Source organism: Delphinapterus leucas, chromosome 4, assembly GCF_059928025.1.
Source record: "Delphinapterus leucas isolate spDelLeu-1000000601 "Yukka" chromosome 4, BTC_Dleu_Yukka2, whole genome shotgun sequence".
NCBI classification, from domain to species: Eukaryota; Metazoa; Chordata; class Mammalia; order Artiodactyla; family Monodontidae; genus Delphinapterus; species Delphinapterus leucas.
Window position 1 is genome coordinate 8,844,149 of NC_143132.1, and position 13,873 is coordinate 8,858,021.

Here is a 13,873-nt window from a genome sequence, read left to right on the forward strand (position 1 = left end):
CTGAGCCTGCGCGTCCGGAGCCTGTGCTCCGCAACGGGAGAGGCCACAGCATTGAGAGGCCCGCGTACCGCAAAAAAAAAAAAAAGAAGGACTAGCCTTTGGTTTCATCAGCCATGGACATCAGCTGGCCAACTCTACCCCTGGGGGACAACTGGTGCCACCCACAGCTGTGTAGTAGTGCCAGGTCATTTCCATAGTGTCCCCAGGGCACATGAGCCCCCACCCCCCTTTCCTCCGTTTGCCCAGACACCACCTTGGCGGGGGCAACGCGGTGAGGACGAAATCAAACAGGTCAAATTACATCTTTGGACACGGTTGAAATTAGTGCCACTGAGCCTGGGCCTGCGGACTGGGGCTGGATTCTCAAGCTGTTTGTGGCGGCACGGGATGATAAAAGCATTGAAATTGAGGGGAGGCGTTCAGAAGCTCTTGTAGCAACTTGACAACATGGTTTCACGTTTACCGAAATCAATCATAAAAGATTTGGTTTGTATGTCTTCTTAAATTTTATTTTCCAGTTATCCATTTCTATTGGATTTTATGAAAGCATCTACAATGGGTTGGAAATTAAAAACAAAGCAAAAAAGGGTCCCCTTACCACAGACAGTTAGAGAAGGACTGGATGATGGATGGGGCTAGGTCTGAAGCCAGTCAAAATATATCTTTTCCCTTCAGTCCAGGGAATAGGGACTTATAGAAGAAGATCAGGTTTGTATGGGAAAAAAAGAAGCAACATGACAAAGTTTCCTGCACGTGTGAATTGTAATGAGAATGAATATTTGCCCATTTTTACCCCCGCTGCATCTCTCGAGGCTTCCTTTTGGCCTCAGGACATGTGGCACCTTCAGGGAAAATATCTGTAGAGTGGCTCAGAGGAAGGCCCTGGTGTCTTTATCCTCCTGGGGAGCACCCCACTGCCACACCCCCAGACTGCATGAACCCGCTAAGAGGTGCATTCCCCGGGTTGCGTGAACCCCCCAACAGGTACGTACTTAGGGGGACTTTGAGACAGACAGGCTGCAAAGTTTGACTTTGAAGACGTGAGAGCTGGCCCAACTGGAGGAGAATGTTCGAGCACATGAGTCTGGTGTCCCAGCAAAGATCAATATCAAGACCAAGTTCTGGGGCTTCCCTGGAGGCGCAGTGGTTAAGAATCCGCCTGCCGATGCAGGGGACATGGGTTTGAGCCCTGGTCTGGGAAGATCCCACATGCCGCGGAGCAACTAAGCTCGTGCGCCACAACTACTGAGCTCCTGAGCCACAACTACTGAGCCCGCGTGCCACAACTACTGAAGACCGTGTGCCTAGAGCCTGTGCTCCGCCACAAGAGAAGCCACCGCAATGAGAAGCCCACGCACGGCAAAGAAGAGTAGCCCCCGCTCGCCGCAACTAGAGAAAGCCCGCGCACAGCAACAAAGACCCAATGCAGCCAAAAATAAATTAAATAAAATAAATTAATTTATAAGCTTTTTTTAAAAAGCTTTAAAAAAAAAAAAAGACCAAGTTCTGGGTTCAGGAAGCTTACATTCCAGGACACCATGGTCATGATCTCGGCCTTGTCGTTGGGATCATTTTAAAGACAAATGTCTGCACATAGAGCCCATGAAGGAAAATCCACACTTTACCAGACCTGTCCTTTCAGAGGAATATTCTTGAATTTTGAGGATGCTTCACTTTTCAGATAGATCTACTGACGTCAGGTTCCCTTAAAGTGTGACCTACGCAAACACATACAAGTGGTGTGTTGGGGATAATTAACTTAATTCTCCCAGAGGTGAGGGAAAGATTGCACATAAACACAGAGGAAGAGCCTCTTCGACTGAAACTCAACTGGAAACAAGATATTCGGCGAAAATCTGCATAAGCTAATGGGAATGCAATTTCATTTACTGCGAATTTTTTTTCAGGAGGACAGCTATGGATAAAGAGAATTCTTAGTAACTGGTACCTCTCATTCATGTGACGCGATTCTAAGTGCTTTTCTATTGGTCATCTGGTTTCATGGTAACAGCCATCAGCTGGGCCAACATCTCTCTCCACGGAGGGAGGAGCCCACAGAGAGCTGAAGTGGGGAATTTGCCAAAGATCACACACCCAGGAGGGGCAGAGCTTAACTTCCAACCCAGGCTGTTGGACTCAAAAGCTTCGGGCTTCTGATCACCCCATAGTCTGATGACTGTGAGACCTCAAGCAAAGGGATCGGATTGAGTAGACTGCAGGGTCCACAGCCGCCGCGGGCAGCACCCTCGCTGCTTCTCTCTTGCTGTGTAGACTTTGCCTCCGATGACGTAGGAGGTGAGTCTGATCCAAAGGGAAGATTTTCCTACCTGGAATGTAGTCTGTTTTAACTAAAAACTACTGGAGAACACACCTTATCCATTGAGGACTCCAGAGCAGCAAGCACCAAGTCCCTTTGCTCTGAGGACTGCAAAGTGGAAGATGAAAGGGTCCCCGGAGGTGAGCTGCGACTGCCGCCCTCATCTGTCAGCTGATAAACAAGGCAGCCTCCCTCAGCATCAGGAAGTGAACTAATGAAATTCCTCACCATTGACCAGACAGCTCGGACCCCTGCAAAGTGCCCCGGGAGGAACACTGAGATTTGAGGCTGTTTGCAGAGTAACTCCTCTGGGGATATCACTGGAGATGAGGCATGGGAAATGATCAAAGTGAAACTTCTTCCAATTCCTTATCCTAGGGCAGGGCCGCCAACATCAGATTTGCCGCGCAAAGTGACCTGTGAGTGTGTGTATGCACGCATGCACACACACACACACCGACCTACAAAAAAGCAAGCGAAGCCTGGTTGTGTGTGTCCACATCTGCAGTCTTGGAAGCTTCTGTTAAGGCTGAAGATGCCAGGTGGGCCCTAGAGATCTTTGGAGATCGTCACTCACACCAGCTATAACTGCACAGCCTTTGCTCGGGACTAAGAGAAACTGACTGGAGCCCGTGGAGCAGTAATGAGCGGGCTTTGAAGACGGCAGGAAAACTTCCTCACAAACTCCACATATATCCATCACCCCAGCAAGCCCCAGTGGGCTCCTGCCCCTCTCCAGTTTTATAAAACACTGGAAACATTTGAACGTTGGAGAAAACTTACCACCTTGGAACACGTTGCCTGTTTTCTTACAACTTAATGAGGCTAAATCGTTGATAAGTTCTGTTCTGAAGCCTAAGAGTGCACCCCTGGGCAGGGCGCAGCGAGCCAAATCCTTCTCTCTTCGACGGGGTCCTGCGCTCAGCAGTGTGTGTGAGGGTCGTCACCTGCAGCCCCCTCCTCTGGCTCGTATTCTCCAGTGATTTCTGGCAAAGCCACGGCGGTTTTAGCCTGATGTATCTTGGCAATTTATTTGAAACCTCTCCTAATATATTCCAAATACTAGGAAAGCAGCCCTCTCTCCATTAGGCAGAGTTGTTATGGGCATTCAAGAAAAGCAGCCCTGTTGGAACCTCAGAGTTGGGCAGAGCTAGAGGGGTTCATTCATTCATTTGACAAACATCATCGACGGCTCATGGCCTGCCTGGCCTCTGGCTGGCCCAGTGGACCCCAGAGGGATATAAGAGAGGCTGACATTTGCTCTCAAGGGGCCCACGGTGAGCTGGGATGCCCAGCAAATGAGGAAACAATTGTATAAACATTGAGGAGTTGGGCAAAAGGCATTTGTGTCTGTGATTTGGGGGAGGCTTCAGAGGTTACAGGGGACACGTCAGATTTTGCATATCCTTCCCAGGCTGCCTCAGGCCCCTCAATCCTGAGGAGGTAGGGGCAGAACATAATCAGGATTTATGAAGTGCTTCCTCGATGATACTACATCCTGTGGAGGAGAAATATGGCTCCCCTGTCCTCCAGGAACTTAAACTGTGGTTGGGGAGGTCTGACATCGTAGGCCTGTCCTGCTGGAAATACTGGAATGTAGTGGGTAAAACCCCGGAATATCGGTTCTCATTTCAGGTCTCAGCTGTGTGACTTTGGGCAAGTTTCTTAACTTCTCTGTGCCTCACTTTCCCCATTTGTGAAATGGCAATAAGGATAGAATCTATCTTCCATGAATGTTGTCAGGAATAAGTGAGTGGAACACTCAGAACAAGGTGGGCCCGGTTCACACCAAGCACTTACTGTGTGCAACCACTTATATTATCACCCTGGCCCTTTACCCACTCCCCTCTCTGCCCCCAGGGGCACCTCTAACCCTGACCTGCAGTTCTATGCACACACGTCCACGTTTGGAGGCAGGGTCTGTGTGGCAGGGGTGCAGGGACCAGGCCTGCCCCAGAAGCCATGTTCCTGGAAGAGAGGATTGTCGGTACTGCAGGAGATGGCATGACAGGTGGTCTTGGCTTCACACATGGGAAGGCTTTGCATGGAAAGGTGTGTCTGGCCATGTTTCCTCAGTCCTTTGGACACAATAGCCTTAACCAGGAGGGGAGTGAGAATACCTTCCTCCAGGTGCTATTGGCTGTAGCAGGGTCCCTCCAGGGGCTGACCAGTGAGACCAGCATCCTGCCCATGGTGGGGGGAGGTTGACTGACCACAAGGAGAGGGCTGTCCCCACTCACAGGTGTCCCAAGCCTGGTCCTTCCTAAAACATCACCAGGGGGCTTCCCTGGTAGCACAGTGGTTAAGAATCCCCCTGCCAATGTAGGCGACACAGGTTCGAGCCCTGGTCCGGGAAGATCCCACATGCTACAGAGCAACTAAGCCCGTGCGCCACAACTACTGAGCCCACGTGTCACAACTACTGAACCCATGAGCCACAACTACTGAAGCCCGCGTGCCTAGAGCCCGTGCTCAGCAACAAGAGAAGCCACCGCAATGAGAAGCCCGCTCACCACAATGAAGAGTAGCCCCGGCTTGCCTCAACTAGAGAAAGCCCGTGCGCAGCAATGAAGACCCAATGCTGCCAAAAATAAATAAATAAATTTATTTAAAAAAAAAAAAGACACATCACCAGGGCGCTGGGGAAGGTGGGGCAGGAAGTGGGGAGAAGAGGCTCTAGGGTGCTGGACTGGGCTGTCAGCGTTCCCGAGTATTGGCCCAGGAGGGGGCACCAAGCAGAAAAGTGCTAGAAGTTGCATCCTGCACGTGCCCAGGAACGGCAGCTGGGACGGAGACCCCTGGGCATCTGTCCCACTGGAGGGGCCGCTGTCTCTCAGGAGCTGCCAGCCTCCACTGGGTGGAAACCCGCCCCCATTGGCATTTTCACCCTCGCCTTCCTCTCGCCCCTGCGCCTTTTAGTTCAGGAAAGCAGGAGGCCATAGAAGGAAGAAGGAAGACCACAGCAGGCACTGCCATTCCCCCCAGGTCAGCTGGAAGGGGGTCCTCCCGCCGACGGGGTCCTCTGTCGCAGCAACCTTGTGATGATGCAATGCCTCGGTCTCAGCGCAGCAGAGAGGGTGCACGTCCAGCCGGTGCTGGATTAGCTCCCGTTGTGCTAACCACTGTGCTACAGGGCCTGGCCTGGGGCTTGGCATGTCTCATCTCAACCAGCCCTGGGGCAGCAGGACAGCTGAGTTATTCTGCTTAGGGACGGGATGGGGAGGTCTCTGCACCCCAAAGCCCAGGCAGGTACAAGGACACACCCAAAAAACAGCATCAGTCCCAGAATCAGTCAGAACCTCCACAGCAGGACGTGGTCCCGCTCAGAGCGGGGAGGCGGGGGGAACAAAGCTTCCTTCCAGCGGGGAGACCAAGGCTCCAAAGAAGAGACTGTTCTGAGGATGCCGGGCATCCCAACACAGGCGTGTCAGGAAATGCACAGGTCCTTTCCGGTTCAGAAAGGTGCTTTGTTTTTGTCTCATTCTGTGATAGGGATTCGAATTGAGTTTACGTCCTAAGTCAATAAAAAACTAATTTGGCCAAAGTAGGGTTGATTTTTTTGGCTCAGGCATGAGTCTTCACCCAGTTCGATCATGGCCATTTCTAGAAGGCCAGAGCGAGAGTATCTGGGGCATTGACTTCCAGCAGATGTCATTAGTGACCCTTTTAGGGGAATGAATTCTGCAGCAGGTCAACTGGGCTTGGCCATGAGCGTAACCCAGAGCCCCACACGCCCACAAGTCCACCTGGTCGGCACAACCATCAGCTCCCTTTTCCCCATGGGACATCTGTTAACGATGACAGGGGTTCAGAAAGTCCATCTGAGGCAGCAAAAGCACACGCATCTTTACAGTTGCCAAGACCATTTCAATTTTATTTTTATTATTAATTTTGTAAAGCAACGCTGGATGCTTTGCTGCTGAGAAGAGCAACTACCGGTCTCCAGATCTTTCTTATTACTTGGGAGAATGTTTTCTCTGAGTGTCTTTCCGAGGTACCTTCTCCTTTTCCTGCATTTGGTTCGTGCCAGCAGGCCGCTTCCCAGGATACCTCATGACTCAGCGCCAGCTCAGAGGAGCGTAATCGGTTGCAAATGTTTCGGGGTGGATGCCTGATGAATGTAGTAACTTTATCACTTCTCCCGTTTTTTACTGTTAGCAAACTGTAGAAATCTCACACGAGACAACCTCCTCCCCTACTCCCCCATCTCCCACCCCCAACAGTCCTTTAAAAATGATGAAAACAGAAGGATGGTTGTCTGCGGCCGAGAAGGCAGGACTGACAGGGTCAGGCCGAACTCTCATCTGGGCCAACAGGACAGAACTGGTTGAACGGCGCTGCTGTCGGTTTCAGTGTTCTCCAACAGCAAGGGGGAATTTTCTCTTTTCACGTAAAAATTTGTCCCCCTGGGGTGTGGTCCCATGAGGGATCGAGCCTGGCACATCTGGGGTCTCCAGGAGGGGCCGTTATGACAGAGCTAGTTCAGAGGTACACCCCCCCCCCCACACCTAGGTTGTGTCTCAGACCCAGATCAGAAAAGCATCAATAGCTTCCCTGGCGGCTATGACCCATCTCCTCCCTGTAACGTGTGGCTACAGTCCAAAAGCTATTTGCAGTGCTCTACTCTGTGTCAGGCACCCTGCCCAAAGCTGGGAGCCAGTCTGTGGGCTGAAGGGAGAAATCAGATGAGAAAACCGGACGCTTAGAAAGAGCGTTAAGTGCAATGGCGGGCTGCAGACAGGGTTCTACGGGTCAGCTCACGCGAGGAGGCCCAGGATATAAAGCCTGTCTCAGGGTAAACAGCATATCTGCCAGGACATCTCCGTGGGCTCCACACCCTCCTCCCAGGGGGGAGGCCCAAGGGAGATCGGCCAGACCATGCTGACCGAGGATGCACAAGCCACCCACATGGGTTGGCAGGTCCCTCTCTCAGCATCCGAGCTCCCACTTTGGGGAAGTGAAAACCCCGGGTCATTTAGATTCAAGGTGCATTTCAGTACATTCACACAAAGGAAGTAAAGTTACAAGATTTATTACTCACAGATCCCAACAAAGGAGAGGCGCAATGAGCCACAGGAAGGGCCATCGTCCTTCCCAGGTCACGGCGAGCAGGACGCAAGGCACCTATGACTTTTAAGGAGGTTGGGACAGAGGTCACCCACTTTTCTCAGGCTCAACCCTAAGTGGTTATTTTAAAAGTTTCCCTGGGAAAAACAAAGGGGGAGGGAACTTGGGGTGAGAATTCTAACCTCAGGTCCTGATCTAAATGTCCAGACTCGGTGTGAGCAGGGCTGTGTCACTCTGTGAAATGCTCAGGGAGCAACTCAGAGGAGCTGTTTTCTCATCACAGAGCTCACTGCCCAGCCCACCATGGTCTCCATAGGGAGCGTGGCTGGGGGCACGTGTATCTCACTTAGCACGGGGGCCATTGCTGGCTTAAGGAAGAAGCAGAGAGAGAGTAGATGGGTCACCAAGGACTGGAGAAGGCCAGTGGTGAAGACCAAGACCTGCAGGATGGAGCCGGGAAGGACGAGGGAAGTGAGAGCAGACGGCCCAGGGCCCCCTTTGGAGATGAGATGGGAAATGGGGCCAGCTGTGTGTAAAGGGCAGAAATGGATGAGCTCTGGGCACTCAAGTGCCATGGACCCAACTTCCCAGATACCACATGAGAAACCCCAGCAAAGAAGGGGTCTGGTCACCCCCCTAGATCTCTCTTGATGGGATGACTTTCAGCAAACTACTTACTTTAGGGTGCCTCAAATTCTCCCTCCACGTGTAATTACCAAAACTCTGCCCTGAGGTTCTTGGGTGTAGTCTAGCTAGAAAACGAAGTTTATAGAATATCTACTTCCACACCAATGAAGAGGAAGAGTTTATTCAACCTTTTGGGTCCCAGTAACAGGCGTTAAGCTGTAGTCGTTGCTGTAACAATGGCCAAGTCTGCTGAATGCTATCTCAGGGTCACTTGTAAAACAGTATATTCTCAGAAGGAAAGTACTTTTATTTACTTTTTAAAATTTAATTTATTTGTCTATTTTTGGTTGCATTGGGTCTTCGTTGCTGCACACAGGCTTTCTCTAGTTGTGGCAAGCGGGGGCTACTCTTGGTTGTGGTGCACAGGCTTCTCATTGCAGTGGCTTCTCTTGTTGCGGAGCACAGGCTCTAGGTGCGCGGGCTTTAGTAGTTGTGTCACGTAGGCTCAGTAGTTGTGGCTCGTGGGCTCTAGAGCGCAGGCTCAGTAGTTGTGGCTCGCGGGCTCTAGAGCACGGGCTCAGTAGTTATGGCGCACGGGCTTAGTTGCTCCGTGGCACGTGGGATCTTCCCAGACCAGGGATTGAAGCTGTGTCCCCTGCATTGGCAGGCGGATTCTTAGCCACTACACCACCAGGGAAGCCCAGAAAAGCACTTTTAATTCACTGAAATTTAAACATAGGTGGGACCACCTAGTGCTTTGGGGCATTTAGGGAGGCAGTATTTTTAAATGAATCAGAATACAGGATCGTCATCATACCAAAAGGCGGCCTTCATTCATTCTCTCAGCCATTCAATAGATACCTGGTTCACACCTGTCAGGCATTATTCTGGATGCTGGGGAGAGAGGCACAGGCAGTGCAGGTGAGGGTCTCATTAGAGCTTACAGTTCAGGAGGGACTTTGGGGGTCATCTGTGTTTAGGGGAACAATTAAATACAGCGGGGAGGGACCGTGTGCATGGTGAGGCTTTGGGAAGCTGTGCGAAGCCGGCCATCGGAGGGTTCCCCGAGAAGGTGACACTTGAGTGATGACTTGAAGGAGGAGAGGAAGCTCTCTGACTCGAGTTCATCCTTGGCTTCAGCATCCTTACCTGGCGCAGGTGACTTCCTCTAGCTGCCACAAGAGCCTAGAGCCCGCACTTAAAAGCAGCTGCGTGGTTGACCGGAGTCTCTGAGAGCAGCCTCTGTGTTCCCCACTCAGCGTGTGGATGGTGCAACCCCCAGAAGTGATTCCCACCTCGCCTGCCCTTCCTCTGGGAAGCAGTCTAGAGGAGGTTTGGTCTCTGTAGGAAGTGAGTGAAGGAGGAATGTCCTCCACGGCATCTGCAGGGGTCTCCAGGGGAGGCCCACACACCTGTCAGTGGGTCTTCACTCCGGCCGTGTCTCCTGGGCAGCTCGTCTAACCCAGGAGCCCACACATTACCTCTCCTCATCAATTCACTTTTCAACACCAAATACATCTTTCTCACTTTACAGCATTTTCTTATACTTCTACCACTGTTGGCTTCAACAAGAATTCTCGTGTGTGTGTGCATGTGTTTAATGAACACCTGAAGGAATAGAAAAGTCTTGCTTGAAGCAAACCCCCTTTCTTTCAGTCTCCACTTCTCGTGCTGACAGAAACTGTGGCAAGATGAACAAGTCTTTTCTTTTTTTTTTTTAAATCACCAGAAATTAACCCTCTAGGCATGATGACACATGATAAAGTGGGAAGCCCATTTACTCAGTACCTTGATCACGGAGGCATTGCACATGGTTTGGGAATTAAAAGGAAGGAGGGAAAAAACCCTGCATTCTGGCTCTCGAGGGCTCACACCTCGTTGGGCACCAGACATAAACAAGGTGACCATCACCATCGCTAAGCAACTGGAATATGCCCAGGACCTCATGGGAGCCCAGAGACGGGCATCCAACACAGTCTGGGGTCATCGTAGCCAGGAAGGTGAGAATCTCTCACTCCTCTCCAAGGTCAACTGAAAGGGGGTTCCTCATTTTCCCCAGGTCATCCTGGAGAATCTCTTAGCTCTTCCAGTACTGGGATCCCACATCTACTGACCAACCTCAGAGGGTCACTAATTCATCATTTGAGCGCCATCGACAGCAGGTGGGAAAGAAGAGAAACAGAAGATGCTGAGTTGTGTTCGAGGTAACAATTCAGAGAGCTGACCTGGCCACACCCAGGCCCTCACCCCTAGCGAAGACACAGAAGATTCCAGGATGTGAGGGTCCCCTTCTCCCGCAGCTTGGAGGCCCCTGAATTCCTCCCAGCTCTCCTGCTCTTCCAGGAAAGGCTTGACAAGTTCTTGGCGGTCACACACCTGGGACAACGTCATTTCTATTACTCATTGGGTCACTTGGTCAACAGGTACTTGAGTCCCAAGTATGTACCAGGTGCTGTGCCAGGGTCTAGACTCAGACTCTGCCTCCATGGAGGTCAGAGACCAGAGAGGAGACAGACATTTGTCACATAATTACACAGTCTGAAGACATATCTCTCCAAGGGCTGGGAGAGAGAGGTCCCAGACTGGACATCCTATAAGAAGGGGATCTGACCTACGACGGGAGTCAAGGGGTGCTTCCACCCCTTGAATCATGAGTAGACACTAACCAGGAGAGAGGGGAAGGAATAGTGTGCCTGGTAGAAGGAACAGCATGTGCAAAGGCCCTGTGGTAGAGGGGAGCTTGGTGAATACGAGGGACTCACACAAAGCCTTGGGAGCCGGAGCTGAGAGGGCAGGGGAGCCTGGAGGAAGAGGAGAATGGAGAGGTGGGAGGGTCTGCAAACCCATCCAGAGTACAGCTCTTTGCTGGAACTGCTGGAGACCTGCTTTCTTTGAAAGAAGCCAGGAGTTCACCTCACTTCCATCACCGCTTAGAACTCATCACAGTCATATCCTCCAGAAGATCAGGCCGAGGGAGAGTGACTCCCCTGGGGCACGTGGCCACAAGCCAGCGGGAGCAGGGCTCAACCTCTGGGCTTGAGGCCACTCCCTCCCTGTACTGCTGGTAGGCAAGGCTACCGGGCGTCCCCACCCCTCCCCGCCTGCCCGGAGACCCACTCCCTGAGTTGAGGGCTCATTAGTGTCAGAGGCTTGGCATGGGGACCATCTCGTTTAACTTCGCTCTCCCGAAATTGATACATCATGCGGGGACCAGACGGCCGCCCCTCCACGTGTTTCTGATTCATTTAATGGCCCTGGGCTCTGCTGAGCAGCCCTCAGTGTCTGACAGGCTCAAGGTACTCTGGAAAGCCCTTTCGGAAGGTTCTTTCTAGTCTCCTTATACAACCATTTTAAAAGTTTTTTTTTTAAATAAGAATTTTGTGTTTTCTCATCCTTTGAAAACAGTCATGTAGTCCATATTATGCAAATGTACTACTTCAAATAGGTAAGACACATGTACATTATAAAATATAAAAGACGTGAACAGATACACAGTAAAAAGCAAATCTTATAGAAAATAAACTTACGGTCACCAAAGAGGAAAGGGGGAAGGGGGGAGAGATAAATTGGGAATTTGGGATCAACAGATACACACTACTATAAATAAAATAGATGAACAACAAGGTCCAACTGTATAGCACAGGGAACTATATTCAGTATCTTGTAATAACCTATAATGGAAAAGAATCTGAAAAAGAATATATATATTATATATATAAAGAATATATTACGTATATATAACTGAGTCACTTCGTTGTACGCCTGAGACATTGTATATCAACTATACTTCAATTTAAAGAAAAAACCTTACAGATCTATTAGTAAAGTGAAATAAAAAGCAAGTCTTTACGCTGCGCCATCCTCCAGCCACCCAGCTCCCCTCCCTGGACACAACCACCGTGAACCAGTTTTTCACTGGTGTTCTAGCGTATGTACCAGGAATGTGCGATAAACCATCAAACCTATGGTATTTCAAATAGTTCTCAACTTGAAAACGCAGTTTTTGCTTTACTCACACTCAACTTCCTAGGACTATTCTAGCTTGAAAAATACTTTTCATTTAGCACAAAATCTCTCAGCCTCGGTACTACTGGCGTTTGGGGCCGGATCACTGTGCCGAGGGGGCCATCCTGATCATCCCCAGCTCTACATGCTAGATGTCAATGCAACACTGCCCTCCGCCCAGCTGTGACAACCAAAAATGTCCTGATATTTCCAATGTCCTCGAAGGGGGACTGGAAGTGGAAGGGGAGGCGCAAAATCACCTCCATGCGAGACCAACTGACTTACTGTGGTGATTTAGAATGTACTTTCCGTCTCATTAGAAAAAGGATTTGAGGGACTTACAAAGATGCAAAACTCCAATAAGAGTAAAAACAAATATTAAAGATTGACTCTAAGTTGAAAATTATTGAAGCCTGGTGATGGCTATATGAGGGTTCATTACAGTACACTGGCTCTTCTTGTGTATGTTTGAAATTTTTCATAATAAAAAAGGTAAGGGTATATTTTAAGGAAAGTGTGACAGAAGGGAGACAAAGGCAGAAATGAGAATATGAACATAAAGTACACGTGCTAAGTAAGATCTTATCCATTGGAATCTGGAATTCTTGCAGTTGACCCAAAGATATAACATGATCAGTTAGAAGCACCAGAGTCTAGTGATAAAAAATAAACCGGTTGCTCAGAATAAGCACAGCTCTTCCTAACAATGAAACCTGAAGGAAATGTGACAGGACAATGCCACTGACTCAAAGAATCAGCAGAGACACAGCTTTTCTCGAGCTCCCCTGGAAATGCTCCATCAGACCATAGGATGGGACCTGAGAATTTGCTTTCTTACTTCTTTAGAAGTGGGCCAATGAGATAAGACTAATGTGGGATTTAGTAAGAGTAATTCTACAAGGAATTAAAACAATGCACGCCCATTTGCAGGTCTCTGAAGATCTGAATTAAACCAAGAACACACTTCAGAGGAGCTAGAGGTGGACGGCCTCAGAAACACTATTTTTCTCCAAACTTTTAGTAGGTCCAAGGTTATAACCTCTAACTTTCCTGGAAGGCAGCTGTTCAGGGGATCCCGTTTAGGCCGGCCCCACTGGCCCTCCCTTTCGCAGCTGGAGGCAGGGCTTAAGGACTCTTGGAAAAATTGACCATCCTCAGTGAGGTGGGACTGTAAGAAGAGTTCAAGGTGCCCCCACTCACCCCTCCTCCACTCAGCCTCCCATCAGCTATCCAGACATCTTTGGGGATGGTCCAGCAAAAGCATACTTGGTCTTTTAAAACTCTGAAATTTCAGGCTATTATCATTTTAATTGGAAAAAATAGTTAACCTGCTCATTGCAATGCTAAAAACATCACAATAAAGTACCAACAGACCTCCCAACTTTTGTAATTGCAGCTTCCCCTTGAGATATGGTCAGAGTGGAGGTAGATACAAACACATTTAAAAAAGAATTACTGGGCTTCCCTGGTGGCGCAGTGGTTGAGAGTCCGCCTGCCGATGCAGGGGACGCGGGTTCGTGCCCCGGTCCGGGAGGATCCCACATGCCGCGGAGTGGCTGGGTCCGTGAGCCATGGCCGCTGAGCCTACGCGTCTGGAGCCTGTGCTCCGCAACGGGAGAGGCCACAGCAGTGAGAGGCCCGCGTACCAAAGAATGTAAAAAAAGAATTACTTTGGCCTCTCTTTTCTGAATATTTCAGAGAGAACAAAAATGATGCTTGAATGATCCAAAATCCTTGAAGACCTGGGCAACTTTAAGAGAAATGTAGGCTCAAAGAGACCATCTACTTAGGGAACTTGCAGTCCTTTGTGTTTTGGTGAGTTATTGAAGGTGATATATTTGATGGTTGTCTTTGATC